The sequence below is a fragment of the Rattus norvegicus genome, chromosome 2, assembly GCF_036323735.1.
Source record: "Rattus norvegicus strain BN/NHsdMcwi chromosome 2, GRCr8, whole genome shotgun sequence".
In the NCBI taxonomy this organism is placed as follows: domain Eukaryota; kingdom Metazoa; phylum Chordata; class Mammalia; order Rodentia; family Muridae; genus Rattus; species Rattus norvegicus.
The window spans coordinates 158008179-158033705 of NC_086020.1; positions in this window are offsets into that span (position 1 = coordinate 158008179).

Here is a 25527-nt window from a genome sequence, read left to right on the forward strand (position 1 = left end):
TTCAGCATTCTTAGCCATAAGGAAATGCAAATCAAAAAGACTTCAGGATTCCATCTTTCACCTGTCAGAATACCTAAGATCAGAAACACAGGTTACAGCTTATGATGACAAGGACGGGGAACAAAGGGAACACGCTTCCATTGCTGATGGACGTACAAACTTTTATAGCCACTTTGAAAATCACTATGACTGCTTCTCAGAAATTTTTAAATTACCTCCAGATCCAGACAAGCCATGAGAAAACTTGCTCAACAATGTTCATAGGAGCTTTATTTATAATAGCCAGAAACATAGCACAGCCCAGATATCCTTCATCTGAAGAATGGATAGAGAAAATGTGCTACATTTACACATTAGATAATTACTGGGCTGTTAATAAAATAAAAAACAACTGACATCTTGAAATACTACAGGCAAATGGATGGAACTAGAAAAAAATCCTGGGTTGGGGGTTTAGCTCAGTGGTAGAGCGCTTGCCTAGCAAGCACAAGGCCCTGGGTTCGGTCCCCAGCTCCGAAAAAAAGAAAAAAAGAAAAAAAGAAAAAAAGAAAAAAATCCTATATGATAGTGAAGTTCTGAATCCTAAATGATGTGTTTCAAATAAGCAGGAATAACAAGAAATGAATGAAGCTAAAGAGGAGGTACGGATCTGAGGGAGTCTGCGTTAGAGTGTGGGATAAATTAGATCAAAAACATTGTTATTAATTTCTCAATGAATTAATAAAATATTATATTACTAAAAATACATGACAGACTCATTTAATACTTCAATTCCCAGGACCTACATTTAAAATTCCAATTCCGACTGATTTCTAAATTTTATTTTGATGTATATTGCTAAGAATCTCCTTGTCTGGAAGGGATTGGAATGAGAGACAGATTTGTACTCAGGTGTGTCTTTGAAGGCTGATGACCTGTGGACATTCTAGGTCTCTAACTATAGGAAATGCTTATTGACAGATTCTATAAACTCCTAAAAACTTTCTTGCTCTTTCTGATACCTAAGCTACTGGTTTAGGTGATTAACAACTGTATCCTATCAGCAGCGGAAAAAACAAAGTAGCCTTTGTTCCATCTCTACAGGACCTGAGTGGCTCTCACTTCCAGTGTGTCAGTTGAAGCCAGAGGAAGAAAAAGAGATATGTTGTAAAAGGAGTTTTAGTATTTATTTCTAAATTCCTAAAAATTTTCTATAAAAGCTCTCTAAGAAAAAGGGGATTGGATCAGCACCAGAGAACAAGGAAGATAAGGATCTCAAAGAGAAAAGGGGATAAGGAAATATAAAAAAAGCAGGATAAGGAGTGTTAAGAAAAGCAGAATCAGGAGAAAATGCTAAGAAAAGCAGGACAAGGAGAATGCTCTCTATTCTTTTTCCTTATCCCTTATACATCTTTCAAAATACATGATCACATGGTAAAAAGTTCATCAGAACTTTGAATTTTACAGATAAATTCAAATCATAAATCGAATAAAAAGTTTATAACAGAGAACATTTGCATGCATACTTGTTAAAAATGATTATCTGAGTTCCTGCGCTCAGAACTGAACTGAACTGAACTGGTCACACAGCTCAGTTCCCAAATCCCATGGGAGAGAGCTGCATACTGAGAAGTGTCAAAATTCTTGAGAATGCAGAGGAGACAACTACTTTCTGCCCATATCCCTGACCCAAGAGGAAGTCACCTAGTGCCTTCTGTGCCCTTCCTAGGACAAGGGACCTAGGAAAAGTCAGGGAGAGGACCCTTCGGGTTTCTGCCACCCCCAACTCTGTTCCCAGGTCCAGTTGAAAGAAAACAGGTCTACATGGGTGCTGACACAGAGGTCTACAGCATGGTCAAGCCACTCCACTGTCAGACACAGCAAGACAAGCTAACACCAGAGACCACTCGATGGTGAGAGGCAAGCACAAAAACCTAAGCAACAGAAACCAAGACTACTTGGTATCATTAGAGCCCAGTTCTCCCACCAAAGAACAGACTGTATATCCAAACATATTGGAAAAGCAAGATTTAGACTTAAAATCACATTTTATGAAGATGATGGAAGTCTTTCTGAAGGACATAAATAACTCCATTAAAGAAGTGTTGGACAACACAAGTAAACAAGTATATGTCCTTACAGGAAACACAAAAATCCCTTAAAGAATTAAAGGAAAACATAACCAAACAGGTGAAGGAATTGAAAAAAATCATCCAGGATTTAAAAATGGAAATAGAAACAATAAAGAAAGCATAAAGGGAGAAAACTCTGGAGATAGAAAACATAGGGAAGAGATCAGGAATCATGGATGCAAGCATCACCAACAGAATACAAGAGATAGAAGAGAGAATGTCAGGGGCAGAAGATACTGTAGAAAACATCAACACAACCATCAAAGATAATGTAAAACAGAAAAGCTCCTAGCCCAAGACATCCAGGAAATCAAGAACACAAGGAGATCAGACCTAAGGATAATAGGTATAGAAGAGAGTGAAGACTCTCAAAAAAATTATAGGAGAAAACTTCCCTAACATAAAGAAAGGGATGCCCATAAACATACAAGAAGCCTACGGAACTCCAAATAGATTGGCCAGAAAAGAAATTCCTACCATCACATAATGATCAGACACCAAATGTACAAAAGAAAGAATTTTAAAAGCCTTAAGGGGAAATGGTCAAATAACATATAAAGGCAGACCTAACAGAATTACACTAGGCTTCTAACCAGATACTATGAAAACCAGAATTACAGGGCAGATGACATACAGACCCTAAGATAATACAAATGCCAGCCCAGTCTCCTATATCCAGCAAAAATCTCAATTAACATAGATGGAGAAACCAAGGTATTCCATGACAAAAATAATTTACACAATATCTTTCTACAAATCCAGTCCTACAAAGGATAATAGATGGAAAAGTGCAACACAATGAAGGAAACTACACCCTACGAAAAGCAAGAAAATAATTTCCTTGCTATGAAACCAAAAGATGCAAGACGCTCAAACATCCACCTCTAACAAGAAAAATAACAGTAAGCAACAATCATTATTCTTTAATATCTCTTAACATCAATGGACTCAATTCCCAAAGACATAGACTAATAGACTGGATAGGTAAAGATGACCCAGCATTTTGCTGCATACAGGAAGCACACATCAGGGACAAAGACAGATACTACCTCAGAATAAAAGATTGAAAAATATTCTAAGCAAATGGTCCAAAGAAACAAACTGGAGTAGAACTTCTAATATCAAATAAAATTGACTTTCATCCAAAAGACATAGAAAAAGGTAGGGAAGGACACTTCATATTCATTGAAAGGAAAATCCAACAAGATGAAATCTCAATCCTAAATAACTATGCTCCAAATGCAAGGACACCTACATTCATAGAAGAAACCTTTTTAAAGCTCAAATCACACATTTCACCTCACACAATAAAAGTTAGAGATTTCAACACCTCACTCTCATCAATGGACAGATCATGGAAACATAAATTAAACAGAGACACAGAGAAACTAAAAGAAGTTGTTAACCAAATGGATCTAACAGATAGTTATAGAGAATTTCATTTTAAAACACAAGATATACCTTCTTCTCAGCACCTCATGGTACCTTCTCCAAAATTGACTATATTTGGTCACAAAACAGGCCTCAATAGATTCAAGAAGATTGAAATTACCCCATGCAACCTAAAATCACCACAGAATATGGCTGGTCTTCAATAACATCAAAAATGCCAGAAAGCCCAGGTATATGTGTAAGTTGAACAACGCTCTACTCAATGATATCTTGGTCAAGGAAGAAATAAAAAGAAATTAAAGACTTCTTAGAATTTAATGAAAATGAAGGCACAATGTACCTTAATTTATGGGGCACAATGAAAGCTGTGCTAAGAGGAAAACTCTCATAGCTCGGAGTGCCTCCAGAAAGAAACAGGAGAGAGCATGCATTAGCATCTTGACAGCACACCTAAAAGCTCTAGAACAAAAAGAAAAAAAAATACACCCAAGAGGAATAGAAGGCAGGAAATAATCAAACTCAGGGCTGAAGTCAATGAATTAGAAACAAAATGGACTATACAAAAATCAATAAAACCAGGAGCTGGTTATTTGAAATAATCAACAAGATAGATAAACCCTTAGTCAGACTAACTAGAGGTCACAGAGAGTGGATCCAAATTACCAAAATCAGAATTGAAAAGGGAGACATAACAAAAGAATCTGAGGAAATCCAGAAAAGATCATCAGATCCTACTACAAAAGTCTATATTGAACAAAACTAGAAAATCTGGAGGAAATGGACAATTTTCTAGAAAAATACCATGTACCAAAATTAAACCAGGAAGGGATAAACCATCTAAACAACCTTACAACTCCTAAAGAAATAGAAGTAGTTATTAAAAGACTCCCAACTAAAAAGAGCCAAGGACCATATAGGTATAGTGCAGAATTCTATCAGACCTTCATAGAAGACCATGTATCAATACTGTCCAAACTATTCCGGAAAATAGAAACAGACAGTGCACTACCAAATTCCTTCTATTAAGCCACAATTACTCTTATACTGAAAGCACACAAAGACCCAACAAAGACAGAGAACTTCAGTCCAATTTCCTTTATGAATATCAATGCAAAATTACTCAATAAACTTCTTGCAAACTGAATCCTAGAACATATCAAAACAATCATCCATCATGATCAAGTAGGCTTCATTCCAGGGATGCAAGCATGGTACAATAAACAGAACCATCAATGTATCCATCAATGTAATCCACTATATAAACAAAATCAAAGCAAAAAACAACATGATAATTTCATTAGATGCTGAGAAAGCATTTCACAAAATTTCACACCCCTTCATGATAAAAGTCATGGAAAAAATCAGAAATTCAAGGCCCATACAGAAACATAGTAAAAGCAATATACAGCAAACCAGTAGCTAACATTAAACTAAATGGAGAGAAACTTGAAGCAATCATACTGAAATCAGGGACTAGACAAGGCTGCCAGCCCACTCTCCCTACTTATTCAATATAGTACTCAAAGTCCTAGCCAGGGTAATCAGAAAACAAAAGAAGGTCAAAGGGTTATAAATTAGAAAGGAAGAAGTAAAAATATCACTACTTGCGGATGATATGATTGTATACTTAAATGACCCCAAAAGATTCACCAGAGAACTACTAAGCCTGATAAACAACTTCAGCGAAGTGGCTGGATATAAATTTAACTCCACAAATCAGTAGCCTTCCTCTACGCAAAGGATAAACAGGCTGAGAAAGAAATTGGGAATAAGACACCCTTCACAGTAGTCACAAATAATATAAAATACCTCAGTGTGACTCTAACCAATCAAGTGAAATATCTGTATGATAAGAACTAAAGTCTCTAAAAATAGAAATTGAAGATCTCAGATGTGGGAAAGACCTCCCATCCTCATGGATTGGCAGGATTAAATATATTAAATGCAATCCCCACCAAAATTCCAACTCAATTCTTCATAGAGTTAGAAAAAGCAATTTGCAGATTCACTTGGAATAACAAAAAACCCAGGATAGAGAAAACTTTACTCAACAATTCTGGGGGAATCACCATCCCTGACCTCCACTAGTATTACAGAACAATAGTGATAATAACTGTATGGTCTTGGTACAGAGACAGGCATGTAGATCAGTGGAATAGAAATGAAGACCTAGAAATGAACCTACACACATGGGTTCACTTTTTCTTTGACAAAGGAGCTAAAACCATCCATTGATAAAATGATAGCATTTTCAACAAATGGTGCTGGTTCAACTGGAGGTCAGCATGTAGAAAAATGCAAATTGATCCATTCTTATCTTCCTGTACAAAGATTTAGTCCAAGTGGATCAAGGACCTCCATATCAAACCGGATACACTCAAACGATTAGAAGAAAAAGTGGGGGAGAGTCTCAAAAACACCGGCATTGGGGAAAATTTCCTGAACAAAACACCAATGGCTTATGCTCTAAGATCAAGAATCAACAAATGGGACCTCATAAAACCGCAAAGCTTCTGTAAGGCAAAGGGCACTGATATTAGGACAAAACAGCAACCAACAGATTAGGAAAAGATCTTTACCAATCCTACATCTGATAAAGGGATAGTATCCAAAATATACAAATAACTGAAGAAGTTAGACTCCAGCTAGCCAAATAACCCTATTGAAAAATGGGGTACAGAGATGAAAAAAGAATTATCACTTAAGGAATATTGAATGGCTCTGAAATACCAAATAAATGTTCAACATCTTTAGTCATCAGGGAAATGCCAATCAAAACAACCCTGAGATTCTACCTCACACCAGTGAGAATGGCTAAGATAAAAACTCAGGTGACAACAAATGCTGGTGAGGATGTGGAGAAAGAAGAACACTCCTCCATTGTTGGTGGGATTGCAGACTGGTACAATCACTCCGGAAATCAGTCTGGAGGTTCCTCAGAAAATTGGACATTACACTATCTGAGGACCCAGCCATACCTCTCTTGGGCATATACCCAAAAGATGCTCCAACATACAGCACAGAACAGCAATGCCAAGCAACCAGAGCTACCTCAGACTAAATCACTACCCAAAGACTATATATATATGGACTGACCCATGGCTCCAGCTGCATATGTAGCAAAGGATGGCCTTGTTGGGCACCAATGGAGAAAGAGTGCCTTGTTCCTGCCAAGGTTGGACCACCAGTGTACGGGAATGTCAAGGATGTGTGATACAGAGGTGGAGGGGAACATCATTATAGAAGAAGTTGAGGGGGATGGTATAGGGGGCGTATGTTCAGGAAACCTGGGAAGAGAATAACATTTGAAATATAAATAAAGAAATATTCAAAGAAAAAATGAATTAAAAAAAGAAAAAAAAAGAGTAACGTTTATCTAAACATTCACCATCTGTCTGATACTCAACATGTTCACGGAGAGTTATCTAGAAGGCGAGGGGGAGGGGCTAGGGGGATGTTGAAATGGAAACCTGGAAAGGGAATAACAATTGAAATGTAAATAAGAAATACCAATCTAATAAAGATGGAGGAAAAATAACTTTTTGTGATTAAGTTTTAGTTTTGTTTTGTTTTGTATAGCTAAACTGAGTCAATATTTAACGTTCTGTTTTAACACCTATAGTAAATCATTAGGTCCCTTTTTATGACCTTTTGCTATAGGTTTTACAACCTCTTGGAATGTCCTCTGAGAAGTAGATGCCTGCTTACTAACTAATAAGCGAATAACTAATAGACTGGCAGAGTTCTTGTTGCAGTTTTGATTATCGGAAAGTATTGAATAGCAGTCCTATTATAAAAGAACCTAAGAATAAAAATTTAAGAATTCTTATAGGATCATCATTGAGACATCTATTTGTCTATATAGCACTAATAGAAGACAGTACATCTCCGTTGTTCTGCAATAATCTGTTCAAGGAATACCTCATGACTGTTACATACGTATTCTTAATAATAACAGAAAAAGCATATTAACTGCAAGAATCTTTCCTAAAATGAAATTATGCTGGGTCTTTCCTACTGGAGCAAATCCATTGTGGATTTGCCGTCAGATGGCAGACTCATCTCAGGAAAATCACTTGACAAGTTATTAATTTTTTGACTCCTGGCAGCATAGAGCACAAAATAAAGTGATAATTGGTAATAGTTTTCACAAGACAATATAATATATGGTCCTTAATTTTATTCTAATACATTCTTTTTAATTGCAGTATGAATGCCTGATACTAACTATGTGCACAGGAGAAATACTGAAGACAATGAATCCTTCCTTGTAGCTGTACTATAAAATATCTTATACAAAAATACTTTTAGTTCTTAAATATTTGTAAAACTAGTTCATCTTAAAAAAACAATATCAAACAAAACAAACTAAAAACAAAATTGTTGTGTAAAAGCCACTTCCCAAGATGTAGGAACCAAAAGTGAGGTTTTCCTTCTATTTTGAACATTAAAGGATGCAAACATTGTTTTCATATCTTCTCTAAAAGCTCACATAAATGCATTTTAAAAAAACCTTGTATCTCTATTGTTTTGTTGTTTGTCACACTGACAATAGCTGGTAGGTAAAGTGGATAAATACCTTGGACCTGAGACAGAAGCCGGAAGAATACATCCCTGGGGTTTCTTTATTTACTGACTGCTTCACTGATTATCTGCTATGCTGAAGACATTTCTTAAATAATTGATACTCTTGCAAGGAGTTTGCTCTCTAGTTGTATCATAAATGCAAATAGAACTGAATAGCAAATATTTGTACATCCACTTATGTGGATCACAGTGCCCAGCAGAATATTAGGTACTTAATGAAATCTGTATTTTACAGATCCTTACATAATGCATTCTTTAAAGTTAGTGTACATGTGCCCCGAAACCATAACATCTAACATTTAGTAACTATCTTAGTATACTCAAATTATTACACAGATAGAATTTTCACAACACACACGTGTCCAAATCTTAAAATGTCTATTTTAATTGTACCAGATGAGAGTGTTTTAGAAAACTATATGAACTTGGCCAAAATTATAAAAAGGAAATACTAGCATATGATAAATTGCCAATTTAAAATAAAAATATGAATATAAGGTAGCACACATTAACACAACTTTTTATTAAACACATGCTTTTGATATGTAGGTTATAAAATGACTTAATTTCCTACCATATCGTTTTAAACTCACTTGCTTGAATTCTTTGGAGATAAATTCAAAGACAGTTCTTTAGGTATTACTAAGCCTCAAATACTTCCACTTAATGAGGTAAAATTCTGAGTCAGTATGCAATCAGAACTTTGAACTTCAATTAAATAAAGTGTCTCATCTCTGCTCACTGAATGTTATACTAAGATATGAAGTCTTTATTGGTGAGAAAGTGTCAGCTCGCTGCTTTATTTTTTAAACTTCTTCATTACTCTTTGACTTCCTCTTTTGTTTCTAGACTCTATCCAAATCTATAATTCAACAAGAAGAAAGATGATATAGAATCCTAAATTAAAGCTCTCACTTTGGTCCCATTATACCAATTTAAGGTTGGGGAATCAACAGTGATCAATCATTATGTGTGTGTATCTCACCAAATCTCTCTCCATAGTCAGGAAGCTACAATTGCAAGTACCTAGATATTGGTGTCTTATAACATCACTTTTATTTCCCGAGATGAATTGATGAGATGAGAGCATACCCAAACATTATGAATGCATGGCTTGGGCTGAGCACAGAACATTTCTGCCTTTATTGTAACTTTCTCTAGGCCTATCCCTGGAAACATCTAGCCTCCATAGAAATCTATTCTTGGCTGAGAATGTTTCAGTGTCTGAGACATACTGATGAATAGCTCCCTACTTCTTTCTGACCTTCAGTTAGCTGGTTCAACTTGACTCTTCTAGATCAATACTCCTCTCCAAGCTGACTGATTCAATTGGGTTCTCTTTGCTTCTGACTTGAGTTCTTCTGCCTGGCTTCATATTGACTTTGGCAACACGTTTTAATCTTCTGACTTCTTCTGCTTCTCTGGCTAATTCTGTCTTCACCTGCAACCTGCTGTCTATAAAACCATCGCAGAAAGTCTATTCTCTCTCTCTCTCTATCCTATCTTAAGTTGCTTCTCTTTCTCTTTCCTGCCTGTCCGCAAGAGAGTTAGGTATATTGTATTTCTGACTCATTATGTCAAATCTCTGAGTTGGCACTTTGTCTGTCCCTCATTTCAAACATGGCTGCTTCCTTCAATAAACTAAATTTGTTTGGGATTAAAGGTGTGTGCTAAGGGTATGTCCCTGTTCTAGCCAGTGATTACATGTGTGTTATACCAGCTGGGACACACAGACCCAAATTCTTTGGATGTGATCCATTGTCTGAGCAACCATATTGTTGGATTAAAATTCTTCTGTACTGTTTCTCTGTGGTTGGATATTATACTCTCCTTTCTTTCTTCAACTCACCTAGGGTTTTTATGGGATAGTCCTATATTCTTAATTCTGTTCATTGGATTAGGCTTCTGCTGACTGGAAATGTATCTAAATCATTGGAAAATTTTACCATGTTTCAGTCTCCAATTCTATCTCTTCATGCAAAGAATGATAGTCTTTAAAAGTCATGATGCTCAGACATGTTTCAGGCTAACTTTTGTGTCCTTTTCTTATCTGAATACAGAGTTTTAATGGTGAATTTCATAAACGTATTTAATTTAGTTTATGGTAAGTGTATCGCTAAATTAAACTCCAATTGTAACCAGTAATATTACCTTTACCTCTGTTTCCCTCAATACAATACTCACCCCATCCAAACATTTTAAACAGAAAATGAATCAATAACTGAAATACATTTTATACTTCTCATGAATGTCCTTGGACTTGGACGCACATCTTGTAAGAGTGATCTAATTTCTAGAAGTAGTTAACTTTCATAGAAGATGGACACAAATGACAACATCAATAGTAATATCACTCCAGCCTTTGCTTCACTACCATCAAGTCTGATGGGCTCCATACATTGCAAACACAAGCAAGGTTACAGAATGCCACTTAAAGGTACACAATTTAATAATAAGCTGTCATTAATTCATTGGATATAATCTAAATTCATCTCTTGAAGTTGTAATTTTCAATGACATTTCGAAATGACTGTCCTACATGATGAGATTGACATTCTCAGCATGAAAGTAAATAAAGAGAAGAATAAAATGGGTTGGCCTGATGCTGCTTGTATTCTAATGCTAAAATTGCCTCTTCAGGAGTGATTGTTTCAGAGATGAGAGAGTTCACACATAGAGGCTATGTAACCTCGCTTGCAAGTTTTTTTTTTTTTTTTCTGATTGGTAAATAAAGGTGCCAATGCCTGGTCAAAAGAGACATAGTCAGCATTTAGGATTCCATGGTTAGGGTCAGAGGAAGCCCACAAGGAGGACAAGGTGAAGGAAGAATGGAGGAAAATTTGCCATGGGATAGGTTAGTCAGGAAAATGTGGTCCTGAGGGCTGGCAAACTGGAGATATAAGGAGCCCAAATGAAATATTGCAATTAATGAGTCAGGGTTGTCAATAAGTAAGTAGGTTTTAAAAAATATAGAGGGTAGATATCTACCCAGCTCTGGTGCTAATCCAGGACTCAATGAGAAGATCAAACCTAAGGATAATAGGTATAGAAGAGAGTGAAGACTCCCAGCTCAAAGTACCAGTAAATATCTTCAACAAAATCATAGAAGAAAACTTCCCTAACCTAAAAAAAGAGATGTGATAGGCATACAAGAAGCCTACAAAACTCCAAATAGATTGGACCAGAAAAGAAACACCTCCCATCACATAATAGTCAAAACACCAAATGCACAAAATAAAGAAAGAATATTAAAAGCAGTAAGGGAAAAAAGGTCAAGTAACTTATAAAGGCAGACCTATCAGAATTACACCAGACTTTTCGCCAGAAACTATGAAAGCCAGAAGATCCTTGACAGATGTCATACAGACCCTAAGAAAACAAATATGCCAGCCCAGGTTACTGTATCCTGCAAAACTCTCAATTAACATAGATGGAGAAACCAAGATATTCCATGACAAAACCAAATTTACACAATATCTTTCTACAAATCCAGCAAAACAAAGGATAATAAATGGTAAAGCCCAACATAAGGAGGCAAGCTATACCCTAGAAGAAGCAAGAAACTAATCATCTTGGCAACAAAACAGAGAAGAAAAGCACACAAACATAACCTCACATCCAAATATGAATATAACAGGAAGCAATAATCACTATTCCTTAATATCTCTCAACATCAATGGCCTCAACTCCCCAATAAGAAGACATAGATTAACAAACTGGATACGCAACGAGGACCCTGCATTCTGCTGCCTACAGGAAACACACCTCATAGACAAAGACAGACACTACCTCAGAGTGAAAGGCTGGAAAACAACTTTCCAAGCAAATGGTCAGAAGAAGCAAGCTGGAGTAGCCATTCTAATATCAAATAAAATCAATTTTCAACTAAAAGTCATCAAAAAAGATAAGGATGGACACTTCATATTCATCAAAGGAAAAATCCACCAAGATGAACTCTCAATCCTAAATATCTATGCCCCAAACAAAAGGGCACGAACATATGTAAAAGAAACCTTACTAAAGCTCAAAACACACATTGCACCTCACACAATAATAGTAGGAGACTTCAACACCCCACTCTCATCAATGGACAGATCATGGAAACAGAAATTAAACAGAGACGTAGACAGACTAAGGGAAGTCATGAGCCAAATGGACTTAACAGATATTTATAGAACATTCTATCCTAAAGCAAAAGTATATACCTTCTTCTCAGCTCCTCATGGTACTTTCTCCAAAATTGACCATATAATTGGTCAAAAAACGGGCCTCAACAGGTACAGAAAGATAGAAATAATCCCATGCGTGCTATTGGACCACCACGGCATAAAACTGGTCTTCAATAACAATAAGGGAAGAATGCCCACATATACGTGGAAATTGAACAATGCTCTACTCAATGATAACCTGGTCAAGGAAGAAATAAAGAAAGAAATTAAAAACTTTTAAGAATTTAATGAAAATGAAGGTACAACATACCCAAACTTATGGGAAACAATGAAAGATGTGATAAGAGGAAAACTCATAATGCTGAGTGCCTGCAGAAAGAAACAGGAAAGAGCATATGTCAGCAGCTTGACAGCACATCTAAAACTCTAGAACAAAAAGAAGCAAATACACCCAGGAGGAGTAGAAGGCAGGAAATAATCAAACTCAGAGCTGAAATCAACCAAGTAGAAACAAAAAGGACCATAGAAAGAATCAACAGAACCAAAAGTTGGTTCTTTGAGAAAATCAAAAAGATAGATCAACCCTTAGCCAGACAAACGAGAGGACACAGAGAGTGTATCCAAATTAACAAAATCAGAAATGAAAAGGGAGACATAACTACAGATTCAGAGGAAATTCAAAAAATCATCAGATCTTACTATAAAAGCCTATATTCAACAAAACTTGAAAATCTGCAGGAATTCGACAATTTCCTAGACAGATACCAGGTACCGAAGTTAAATCAGGAACAGGTAAACCAGTTAAACAACCCCATAACTTCTAAGGAAATAGAAGCAGTCATTAAAGGTCTCCCAACCAAAAAGAGCCCAGGTCCAGACAGGTATAGTGCAGAATTCTATTAGACCTTCATAGATGAACTTGTACCAATATTATCCAAACTATTCCACAAAAGTGAAACAGATGGAGCACTACCGAATTCCTTCTATGAAGCCACAATTACTCTTATAACTAAACCACACAAAGACCCAACAAAGAAAGAGAACTTCAGACCAATTTCCCTTATGAATATCGACGCAGAAATACTCAATAAAATTCTGTCAAACCGAATCCAAGAGCACATCAAAACAATCATCCACCATGATCAAGTAGGCTTCATCCCAGGCATGCAGGGATGGTTTAATATATGGAAAACCATCAACGTGATCCATTATATAAAGAAACTGAAAGAACAGAACCACATGATCATTTCATTAGATGCTGAGAAAGCATTTGACAAAATTCAACACCCCTTCGTGATAAAAGTCCTGGAAAGAATTGGAATTCAAGGCCCATACCTAAACATAGTAAAAGACACATACAGCAAACCAGTTGCTAACATTAAACTAAATGGAGAGAAACTTGAAGCAATCCCACTAAAATCAGGGACTAGACAAGGCTGCCCACTCTCTCCCTACTTATTCAATATAGTTCTTGAAGTTCTAGCCAGAGCAATCAGAGAACAAATGGAGGTCAAGGGGATACAGATCGGAAAAGAAGAAGTCAAATTATCACTATTTGCAGATGATATGATAGTATATTTAAGCGATCCCAAAAGTTCCACTGGAGAACTACTAAAGCTGATAAACAACTTCAGCAAAGTGGCTGGGTATAAAATTAACTCAAATAAATCAGTAGCCTTCCTGTACACAAAAGAGAAACAAGCCGAGAAAGAAATTAGGGAAACGACTCCCTTCATAATAGACCCAAATAATATAAAGTACCTCGGTGTAACTATAACCAAGCAAGTAAAAGATTTGTACAATAAGAACTTCAAGACTCTGAAGAAAGAAATTGTAGAAGTCCTCAGAAGATGGAAAGATCTCCCATGCTCATGGATTGGCAGGATTAATATAGTAAAAATGGCCATTTTACCAAAAGCAATCTACAGATTCAATGCAGTCCCCATCACAATACCAATCCAATTCTTCAAAGAGTTAGACAGAACAATTTGCAAATTCATCTGGAATAACAAAAAACCCAGGAGAGCTAAAAGTATCCTCAACAATAAAAGGACTTCAGGGGGAATCACTATCCCTGAACTCAAGCAGTATTACAGAGCAATAGTGATAAAAACTGCATGGTATTGGTACAGAGACAGACAGATAGAACAATGGAACTGAATTGAAGACCCAGAAATGAACTCACACACCTATGGGCACTTGAGTTTTGACAAAGGAGCCAAAACCATCCAATGGAAAAAAGATAGCATTTTCAGCAAATGGTGCTGGTTCAACTGGAGGTCAACATATAGAAGAATGCAGATCGATCCATGCTTATCACCCTGTTTAAAGCTTAAGTCCAAGTGGATCAAGGATCTCCACATCAAACCAGATACACTCAAACTAATATATGAAAAACTAGGGAAGCATCTCAAACACATGGGCACAGGAAACAATTTCCTGAACAAAACACCAATAGCTTATGCTCTAAGATCAAGAATCGAAAAATGGGATCTCATAAAACTGCAAAGACTCTGTAAGGCAAAGGACACTGTGGTTAGGACAAAACAGCAACCAACAGACTGGGAAAAGATCTTTATCAATCCTACAACAGATTGAGGCCTTATATCCAAAATATAAAAAGAACTCAAGAAGTTAGACCGCAGGGAGCAAATAACCCTATTAAGAAATGGGGTTCAGAGCTAAACAAAGAATTCACAGCTGAGGAGTGCCGAATGGCTGAGAAACACCTAAAGAAATGTTCAACATCTTTACTCATAAGGGAAATGCAAATCAAAACAACCCTGAGATTTCACCTCACACCAGTGAGAATGGCTAAGATCAAAAACTCAGGTGACAGCAGATGCTGGCGAGGATGTGGAGAAAGAGGAACACTCCTCCATTGTTGGTGGGATTGCAGACTGGTAAAACCATTCTGGAAATCAGTCTGGAGGTTCCTTAGAAAAATGGACATTGAACTGCCTGAGGATCCAGCTATACCTCTATTGGGCATATACCCAAAAGATGCCCCAACATATAAAAAAGACACGTTCTCCATTATGTTCATCGCAGCCTTATTTATAATAGCCAGAAGCTGGAAAGAACCCAGATGCCCTTCAACAGAGGAATGGATACAGAAAATGTGGTGCATCTACACAATGGAATATTACTCACCTATCAAAAACAATGACTTTATGAAATGCGTAGGCAAATGGTCGGATTTCGAAAATATCATCCTGAGTGAGCTAACCCAATCACAGAAAAACACACATGGTATGCACTCATTGATGAGTGGCTATTAGCCCAAATGCTTGAATTACCCTAGATGCCTAGAACAAATGAAACTCAAGACAGATGATCAAAATGTGAATGTTTCTCTCCTTCTTTAAAAAGGAACAAGAATACCCTTTGCAGGGAATAGAGAGGCAAAGATTAAAACAGACACAGAATGAACACCCATTCAGAGCCTGCCCCACATGTGGCCCATACATATACAGTCATCCAATTAGACAAGATGGATGAAGCAATAAGTGCAGGCCGACAGGAGCCGGATGTAGATCTCTCCCGAGAGACACAGCCAGAATACAGCAAACACAGAGGCGTATGCCCGCAGCAAATCACTGAATTGAGAATAGGACCCCCGTCGAAGGAATCAGAGAACGAACTGGAAGAGCTTGAAGGGGCTCGAGACCCCATATGTACAACAATGCCAAGCAACCAGAGCTTCCAGGGACTAAGCCACTACCTAAAGACTATAGATGGACTGACTCTGGACTCTGACCTCATAGGTAGCAATGAATATCCTAGTAAGAGCACCAGTGGAAGGGGAAGCCCTGGGTCCTGCTAAGACTGAACCCTCAGTGAACTAGATTGTTGGGGGGAGGGCGACAAGGGTGGAAGGATGGGGAGGGGAACAGCCATAAAGAAGGGGAAGGGGAGGGGAATGTTTGCCCGGAAACCGGGAAAGGGAATAACACTCGAAATGTATATAAGAAATACTCAAGTTGATAAAAAAAAAAAAAGAAAAAATATAAAAGTTGTATATGTCTCTATCCAGGAACTACATGGTCAAAAGCAGAGTAGAAACCTCAGATTGTGATTAATAAGTTATACAACACATTGCAGTCCTCATTACAGAATTATTCTTTGTCTCTCCTTACCTCTTGTACCTCCTTTTCCCTACATCATTTCCTCTGTTTCACTTCCTCCTCCCAGTCACTCCTTTTCTTCCTCACCCTTGTATTCCCCTTCTCTCCATACTCAGGAAAGGACATTTAAGGGGATGTCATAGGTGTGTTTCCTGCAGGCAGCCATAAGAAGCTCAAGAAGAAGGATGACCAAAATGCAGATGCTCCCACTCCTTCTTAAAAGAGGGAAAAATACCCATAGGAGGGGATATGGAAGCAAAGTTTAGAGCAGCGACTGAAGGAACAGCCATTCAGAGCCTGCCCCACATGTGGCCCATATATATACAGCCACCAAAACTAGCTAAGATTGATGAAGCTAAAAAATGCATGTGGAAAGGTAGCAGATATAGATCTCTCCTGAGAGACACATCCAGAGCATGTCCAATATAGAGGTCAATGCTAGCAGCAAACCACTGAACTGAGAACAGGACTGTCTTGGGGAGAATTAGAGGATGTATTGAAAGAGCTGAAAGAGCTTCCAACCCCATAAGAACAACAATGCCAACCAACCAGAGCTTCCAGGGACTAAAACACTACGGAAAGATTATACATGGACTGACCCAGGACTCCAACTCCGTATGCAGCAGACAATAGCTTTGTTGAGGCACTAGTGGAAGGGGAAGTCCTTGGTCCTGCCAAGGTTGGACCTCCAGTGCAGGGGAATATGGGAGGAGGCAGTAAGGGGGATGGATAGGGGGAATACCCGTATTGGCGAGGGGTAGGGAATGGGGGCTTATAGACAGGAAACCGGGAAAGGGAATAATATTTGAAATGTAAGTAAAGAAATATATCAAATAAAAAAATAAAATAAATAAAGGGCTATCATAAAGATGACTAGCAGGGCCTAAGGAGAAGTCATTTTAAGAAATAAATGGATTGTGCCTTAGTTTTGGAGTTCTATTCTCCAGACTTGTGCCCCAAAACAGATGTCTTTTATTTATATACTTGATGTATAGCATTTTGTTTGTTACTCAGATTGGCAAATTTTAAAGCTTATAACTCTTGTGACATGCCAAAATGTAACAAGTAAGCAGCTTTGTCTTGATTCAATCCTGGGACTCTTTTCCAATGGTTATCATTTAGGTAGAGCCTTGCTTTCATTGCTAATAATTCTTTAATCTCTTAGACATATTATTGCCCACTTTTCCCATTCATAGCTATATTCATTTCTTAATACATTTTCCATCATGACTTCTTTGCTGAGATTTGTCACCAGTGCCTGCCAGACTGTACTGATGTTGACTTTATGTAGTGATGGTCTTGTTTGACAGGAAATATGTATGGACATGATAAGTTTATTATGTGCACATATTTGCTTATGCATTTTAACTTATATTATTTTAAATTGTACATAATGCAATCTTGATGTTAACACAAAGTAAGCATTAAGAAATAGTTCTTTAAGTAAAGTTAATGGATCTTAATATATGACTTTAAAATTATTATTGTTGTTGTTGTTGTTGTTGTGTTCTCACATTTCTTTAATCCCAGCATCTGAAAGCAGAAGCGTGCAGATCTCTTTGAGTTCAAGGCTAGTCTATTCTTCAGAACTAGTTCTGTAACAGATAGGCCACAAATACTACATCAAGAATCAAAAACCAAGCAACCAAATAACAACAACAAATCTAAAATAACTTTTAATGGGTTTCTGGAGATTATGGTATTTGAATGAGGACAAATAAACTACTAATTGCTTACATTAATGGATAAATACCTCAAGGAGATATAGCAAAACCCTGATGATATATAATATGAATTAATTATGTATAAATTCTACTAGGCCTTGTCCGCTGATTTTAGTATTTGATGATTCTTGGAAAAAGAGTGGAGGAAATAGTATAGAAAAAATGCACTGGGATATTAGAGCCTACCAGCCTTTCAGAGAAAATATATTCATACTCCCTGGATCCAATTAGGCTGTTGACATACTTCCTTATCTGATTATAAACAACTTGAATTGCTTTTCAATGGTTCCAATAATATGCATATCAGAAATCAGTCAAGTATTTACATATTTATGTCATCTAAAGATGATATTTACTTGGCATTCAATCAACTGTGTAAAGAATAGCAGCAGAAATGTTGAAAGGGCTCAGATGTGGTGATCATAAACTTATTACAATTAAAATATTCCAGTGAAATCTTGCTGTAATGTTACACTTCAGAATATGTAATGTGTTTCAGTAGACTTTGATCAAGCTTGTATTTAACTGACTAAAATCTAAAAAACGTCTTGTTTTTAGACATCTACTTCAGATCATTTGAAAAATAAAATTCAGATTTCCAACTTCATAAAAGCATATTTTGAACTCAGGTAATAAAATTGATATGTAGCTCAAATATGTTTCTAGATATAACTTTCAAAAGAAAGATTGAGTGTGTGTGTGTGTGTGTGTGTGTGTGTGTGTGTGTGTGTAAAAGACTAATAGAAAAGACAGTTTGAAAGATCTAAAGTATGAGCTTCAATTTTGTGAGCTAGTATTTTTCAGATGAAACTCCAAACATCAAATACAGAAACTTCTATATTTTTCTGTAGAACTTGAACCTGTATTTTCAGACTCTACAGATTATCCATAAAACTTAGATTAATCTTTTACCATAGGTAATAATGGCAGAATTAAAAGCAAGTTGAACAAAAAAGTTCAGCAACAATAATAGAAACAGCAGATGAAAATCCTGGTCTGGGGCCTGTATGATGAGTCATGTGTGAGAAAATGTTAATCGCTGTTTATTGCTCTAGGAAGCATGGGCACTGGAGGACCTGCTGTTGTTGTCCCATAATTATATTCCACTAGCCATTGACATTATTTAAGCCTCATTATTGCTCCAAATGAATCAACACCCCAAAGCTAAACTTTATGTTAGTATAAATTATTTGAATGAATTCCCACAGTGACTTGAACTTGTTGAGAAAACTTTGAAGAAAGAACAAAACCACAGAAGGGTCTTTTGAGTACAAATGTTTCAGTGCTAAAATGTGACACGCCATGTTTGATATTTGCCCAAACTGGCAGTGATAAAAATACAACGCTACTTTAAGTTTTCATGGCTATTTACTTTGTTTAGCTAAAATTAAATTTAAAATATGGTTTGTCCACAAGAAAACACATAATATTAAGTCCACACTGGGAACTTACATGTCATCAGGCATGATGCTTGACAAGAAAGATAAAAAATGATGAAGATACTTCTAGTATCTATTGACCATTCCCAGCTTATGACATTTGTGTTAACAATTTCTGTGCCATTCACATATAAGGAAAGGTAATGTCTCAAACCTAAAAATAAGATATATATTTATGAATATTCAAAGTAAAATTAAAGTTATATTAGAAAACACAACCTTCCAAGATAGCTAGTTTGAGGATTAAGATAAAGGAGTGTATTGTGGTGTTTGGCTGACGATGGTTCCCTTAAGCATATTTATTTGAAGATTTAGTCCCTTTTTGGTGGAAATCTGCTTTGGAAGGATTAGGTGGTGTGGCTTTGTTGGAGAAATTTATTTCTGGAGATGGGTTTCAATGTTTCAAATGTTATTTCTTGGACTGGTATCACTTACACTCTCTGCCTATTATTGCCTAGAGAACAGATGTGAGTGAGCTCTCAGCTACTGTTCTATTATGAAGGGTGTCGTTTCCCTAATTTCTTTCTCGGCTTGTTTCTCTTTTGTGTAGAGGAAGGCTACTGATTTATTTGAGTTAATTTTATACCCAGCCACTTTGCTGAAGTTGTTTATCAGCTTTAGTAGTTCTCTGGTGGAACTTTTGGGATCACTTAAATATACTATCATATCATCTGCAAATAGTGGAATTTTGACTTCTTCTTTTCCGATCTGTATCCCCTTGATCTCCCTTTGTTGTCTGATTGCTCTGGCTAGAACTTCAAGAACTATATTGAATAAGTAGGGAGAGAGTGGGCAGCCTTGTCTAGTCCCGGATTTTAGTAGGATTGCTTCAAGTTTCTCTCCATTTAGTTTAATGTTAGCAACTGGTTTGCTGTATATGGCTTTTACTATGTTTAGGTATGGGCCTTGAATTCCTATTCTTTCCAGGACTTTTATCATGAAGGGGTGTTGAATTTTGTCAAATGCTTTCTCAGCATCTAATGAAATGATCATGTGGTTCTGTTCTTTCAGTTTGTTTATATAATGGATCACGTTGATGGTTTTCCGTATATTAAACGATCCCTGCATGCCTGGGATGAAGCCTACTTGATCATGGTGGATGATTGTTTTGATGTGCTCTTGAATTCGGTTTGCCAGAATTTTATTGAGTATTTTTGCGTCGATATTCATAAGGGAAATTGGTCTGAAGTTCTCTTTCTTTGTTGTGTCTTTGTGTGGTTTAGGTATAAGAGTAATTATGGCTTCGTAGAAGGAATTCGGTAGTGCTCCATCTGTTTCAATTTTGTGGAATAGTTTGGATAATATTGGTACGAGTTCATCTATGAAGGTCTAATAGAATTCTGCCCTATACCCGTCTGGACCTGGGTTCTTTTCGGTTGGGAGACCTTTAATGACTGCTTCTATTTCCTTAGAAGTTATGGGGTTGTTTAACTGGTTTATCTGTTCCTGATTTAACTTCGGTACCTGGTATTTGTCTAGGAAATTGTCGATTTCCTGCAGATTTTCAAGTTTTGTTGAATATAGGCTTTTATAGTAAGATCTGATGATTTTTTGAATTTCATCTGAATCTGTAGTTATGTCTCCTTTTTCATTTCTGATATTGGTAATTTGGATACACTCTCTGTGTCCTCTTGTTAGTCTGGCTAAGGGTTTATCTATCTTTTTGATTTTCTCAAAGAACCAACTTTTGGTTCTGTTGATTCTTTCTATAGTCCTTTTTGTTTCTACTTGGTTGATTTCAGCTCTGAGTTTGATTATTTCCTGCCTTCTACTCCTCCTGGGTGTATTTGCTTCTTTTTGTTCTAGAGCTTTTAGGTGTGCTGTCAAGCTGCTGACATATGCTCTTTCCTGTTTCTTTCTGCAGGCACTCAGCGCTATGAATTTTCCTCTTAGCACAGCTTTCATTGTGTCCCATAAGTTTGGGTATGTTGTACCTTCATTTTCATTAAATTCCTAAAAGTCTTTAATTTCTTTCTTTATTTCTTCCTTGACCAGCTTATCATTGAGTAGAGCATTGTTCAATTTCCACGTATATGTGGGCATTCTTCCCTTTTTGCTATTGAAGACCAGTTTTAGGCTGTGGTGGTCCGATAGCACACATGGGATTATGTCTATCTTTCTGTACCTGTTGAGGCCCGTTTTTTGACCAATTATATGGTCAATTTTGGAGAAAGTACCATGAGGAGCTGAGAAGAAGGTATATCCTTTTGCTTTAGGATAGAATGTTCTATAAATATCTGTTAAGTCCATTTGGCTCATGACTTCTCTTAGTCTGTCTACGTCTCTGTTTAATTTCTGTTTCCATGATCTGTTCATTGATGAGAGTGGTTTGTTGAAATCTCCTACTATTATTGTGTTAGGTGCAATGTGTGTTTTGAGCTTTAGTAAGGTTTCTTTTACGTATGTAGGTGCCCTTGTATTTGGGGCATAGATATTTAGGATTGAGAGTTCATCTTGGTGGATTTTTCCTTTGATGAATATGAAGTGTCCTTCCTTATCTTTTTTGATGACTTTTAGATGAAAATTGATTTTATCTGATATTAGAATGTGTACTCCAGCTTGCTTCTTCTGACCATTTGCTTGGAAAGTTGTTTTCCAGCCTTTCACTCTGAGGTAGTGTCTGTCTTTGTCTCTGAGGTGTGTTTCCTGTAGGCAGCAGAATGCAGGGTCCTCGTTGCATATCCAGTTTGTTAATCTATGTCTTTTTATTGGGGCGTTGAGGCCATTGATGTTGAGAGATATTAAGGAATAGTGATTATTGCTTCCTGTTATATTCATATTTGGATGTGAGGTTATGTTTGTGTGCTTTTCTTCTCTTTGTTTTGTTGCCAAGACGATTAGTTTCTTGCTTCTTCTAGGGTATAGCTTGCCTCCTTAAGTTGGGCTTTACCATTTATTATCCTTTGTAGTGCTGGATTTGTAGAAAGATATTGTGTAAATTTGGATTTGTCATGGAATATCTTGGTTTCTCCATCTATGTTAATTGAGAGTTTTGCAGGATACAGTAACCTGGGCTGGCATTTGTGTTCTCTTAGGGTCTGTATGACATCAGTCCAGGATCTTCTGGCCTTCATTGTTTCTGGCGAAAAGTCTGGTGTGATTCTGATAGGTCTGCCTTTATATGTTACTTGACCTTTTTCCCTACTGCTTTTAATATTCTTTCTTTATTTTGTGCGTTTGGTGTTTTGACAATTACGTGACGGGAGGTGTTTCTTTTCTGGTCCAATCTATTTGGAGTTCTGTAGGCTTCTTGTATGTCTATGGGTATCTCTTTATTTAGGTTAGGGAAGTTTTCTTCTATGATTTTGTTGAAGATATTTACTGGTCCTTTGAGCTGGGAGTCTTCACTCTCTTCTATACCTATTATCCTTAGGTTTGATCTTCTCATTGAGTCCTGGATTTCGTGTATGTTTTGGACCAGTAGCTTTTTACGCTTTACATTATCTTTCACAGTTGAGTCAATGATTTCTATGGAATCTTTGCTCCTGAGATTCTCTCTTCCATCTCTTGTATTCTGTTGGTGAAGCTTGTATCTACAGCTCCTTGTCTCTTCTTTTGGTTTTCTATATCCAGGGTTGTTTCCATGTGTTCTTTCTTGATTGCATCTATTTCCATTTTTAATTCCTTCAACTGTTTGATTGTGTTTTCCTGGAATTCTTTCAGGGATTTTTGCGTCTCCTCTCTATGGCCTTCTACTTGTTTATTTATGTTTTCCTGGAATTCTTTCAGGCATTTTTGCGATTCCTCTCTGTAGGCTTCTACTTGTTCTCTAAGGGAGTTCTTCACGTCTTTCTTGAAGTCCTCCAGCATCATGATCAAATATGATTTTGAAACTAGATCTTGCTTTTCTGGTGTGTTTGGATATTCCATGTTTATTTTGGTGGGAGAATTGGGCTCCGATGATGCCATGTAGTCTTGGTTTCTGTTGCTTGGGTTCCTGTGCTTGCCTCTTGCCATCAGATTATCTCTAGTGTTACTTTGTTCTGCTATTTCTGACAGTGTCTAGACTGTCTTATAAGCCTGTGTGTCAGGAGTGCTGTAGACCTGTTTTCCTGTTTTCCTTCAGCCAGTTATGAGGACAGTGTGTTCTGCTTTCGGGCGTGTAGTTTTTCCTCTCTACAGGTCTTCAGCTGTTCCTGTGGTCCTGTGTCTTGAGTTCACCAGGCAGGTCTCTTGCAGCAGAAAAGTTGGTCTTACCTGTGGTCCCGAGGCTCAAGTTTGCTCGCGGGGTGCTGCCCATGAGCTCTCTGTGGTGGCAGCAACCAGGAAGATCTTCGCCGCCGTTTCCGGGAGCTTCAGTGCACCAGGGTTCCAGATGGCGTTTGGTATTTTCCTCTGGCGTCCGAGATGTGTGTGCAGAGTGCAGTCTCTTCTGGTTTCCCAGGCGTGTCTGCCTCTCTGAAGGTTTAGCTCTCCGTCCCACCGGATTTGGGTGAAGAGAACTGTTTATCCGGTCTGTTTCTTTCAGGTTCCGGTGGTGTCTCAAATGCAGCGGTCCTGCTGCTCCTGGGCCCTCCCCCACGGGAACCCAGAGGCCTTATACAGTTTCCTCTTGGGCCAAGGATGTGGGCAGGGGTGGGCAGTGTTGGTGGTCTCTTCGGCTCTGCAGCCTCAGGAGTGCCCACCTGACCAGGCAGTGGGGTCTCTCTCCCTCGGGGTCTGGGAGCAGAGAGCTGCTGAGGGCCAGGATCCGCGGGTGTGGGACTCCCGGTAAACACAGGAGGTGCCATGTCTTAGAGGAATTCTGCCTCAGTGTGTCCGGAGTTCACCAGGCAGGTCTCTTGCAGCAGAAAATTTGGTCTTACCTGTGGTCCCGAGGCTCAAGTTTGCTGGCGGGGTGCTGCCCATGAGCTCTCCGCGGCGGCAGCAACCAGGAAGCTAAAATTAATTATTTTTTTAAATCCCAAAAGTTACCTTCCATACCAGTCCCCTCTGCCAGAGTCTTCACTTCTTCTCACTCTACTTTACCTCTGAGATGATGCTCCCCACTACCCCACAGGGCGTCGCCACTCACTAGGGCATCAAGTCAGACAAGGCAGTCCTCTGCTACATATGTGCCAGGGGCCTCAGACAAGGCTGTGTATGTTTTGTGGTTGGCGGCTTACACTATGGGAGCCCCTAGGATCCAGGTTAGTTGGCACTGTTGGTCTTCCTATGTGGTTGCTATCTCAACTGTTTTATTTCCTTCAATCCTTCACTTAACTCTTCCCTAGGGGTCCCAAACCTCAGGTAAGTGGTAGTCTATTAAGTATCTGCATCTGTTTCAGTCAACTGCTGGTAGACTGTCTCAGAGCACAGCCATACTAGACTACTGTCTGTAAGCACAACAAAACACCAATAATAGTGTCAGGTTTGGTTCCTACACACGGATAGATCCCAATTTGTGCCAGTAACTAGTTGGGGCTTTCCTTCAGTCTCTGCTCCATTTTTTCCCTGAATTTCTTTTAGATAGGAATAATTCTGGGTCATAAATTTTGTAGGTAGTTTGGTGACCCCATACCTTCACTGGGGGCCCTGTTCATCTACTGGAGGCAGTCTCCTCACAATCCATTTCCCCACTAATAGGCACATTTGCTCCTGCATTTTTTGTATAGAGGAACTACTCTGGATGACCTTATTTATACATTTATATATTAGTATGTATCCCTATTTTAGGACAGCATACCAGAGACAAAAATTAAATGAATCAAAAAAGTTTATAAAATGGTGTTCAGATATGTAAGACTAATAACAAGAATCTATACATGTTTAATTTTAGGATAGGACCATGGATTGTATAAGGGGAAGCAGTAATGAAGTAAATGTAGGAAAAAAACATAGTCTAGGAAAAGAATAAAAAGAAGCAAAGCTACAAATATAGATAATCTATTTAAACAAGCAAGCAAGCAAGGAAACAAATAAGAAATTTAATCTCTTGAAATATATGCAATTCCCACATTGAAATGTCTCTCAAAATCTTCCCTCTCACCCAACACTGC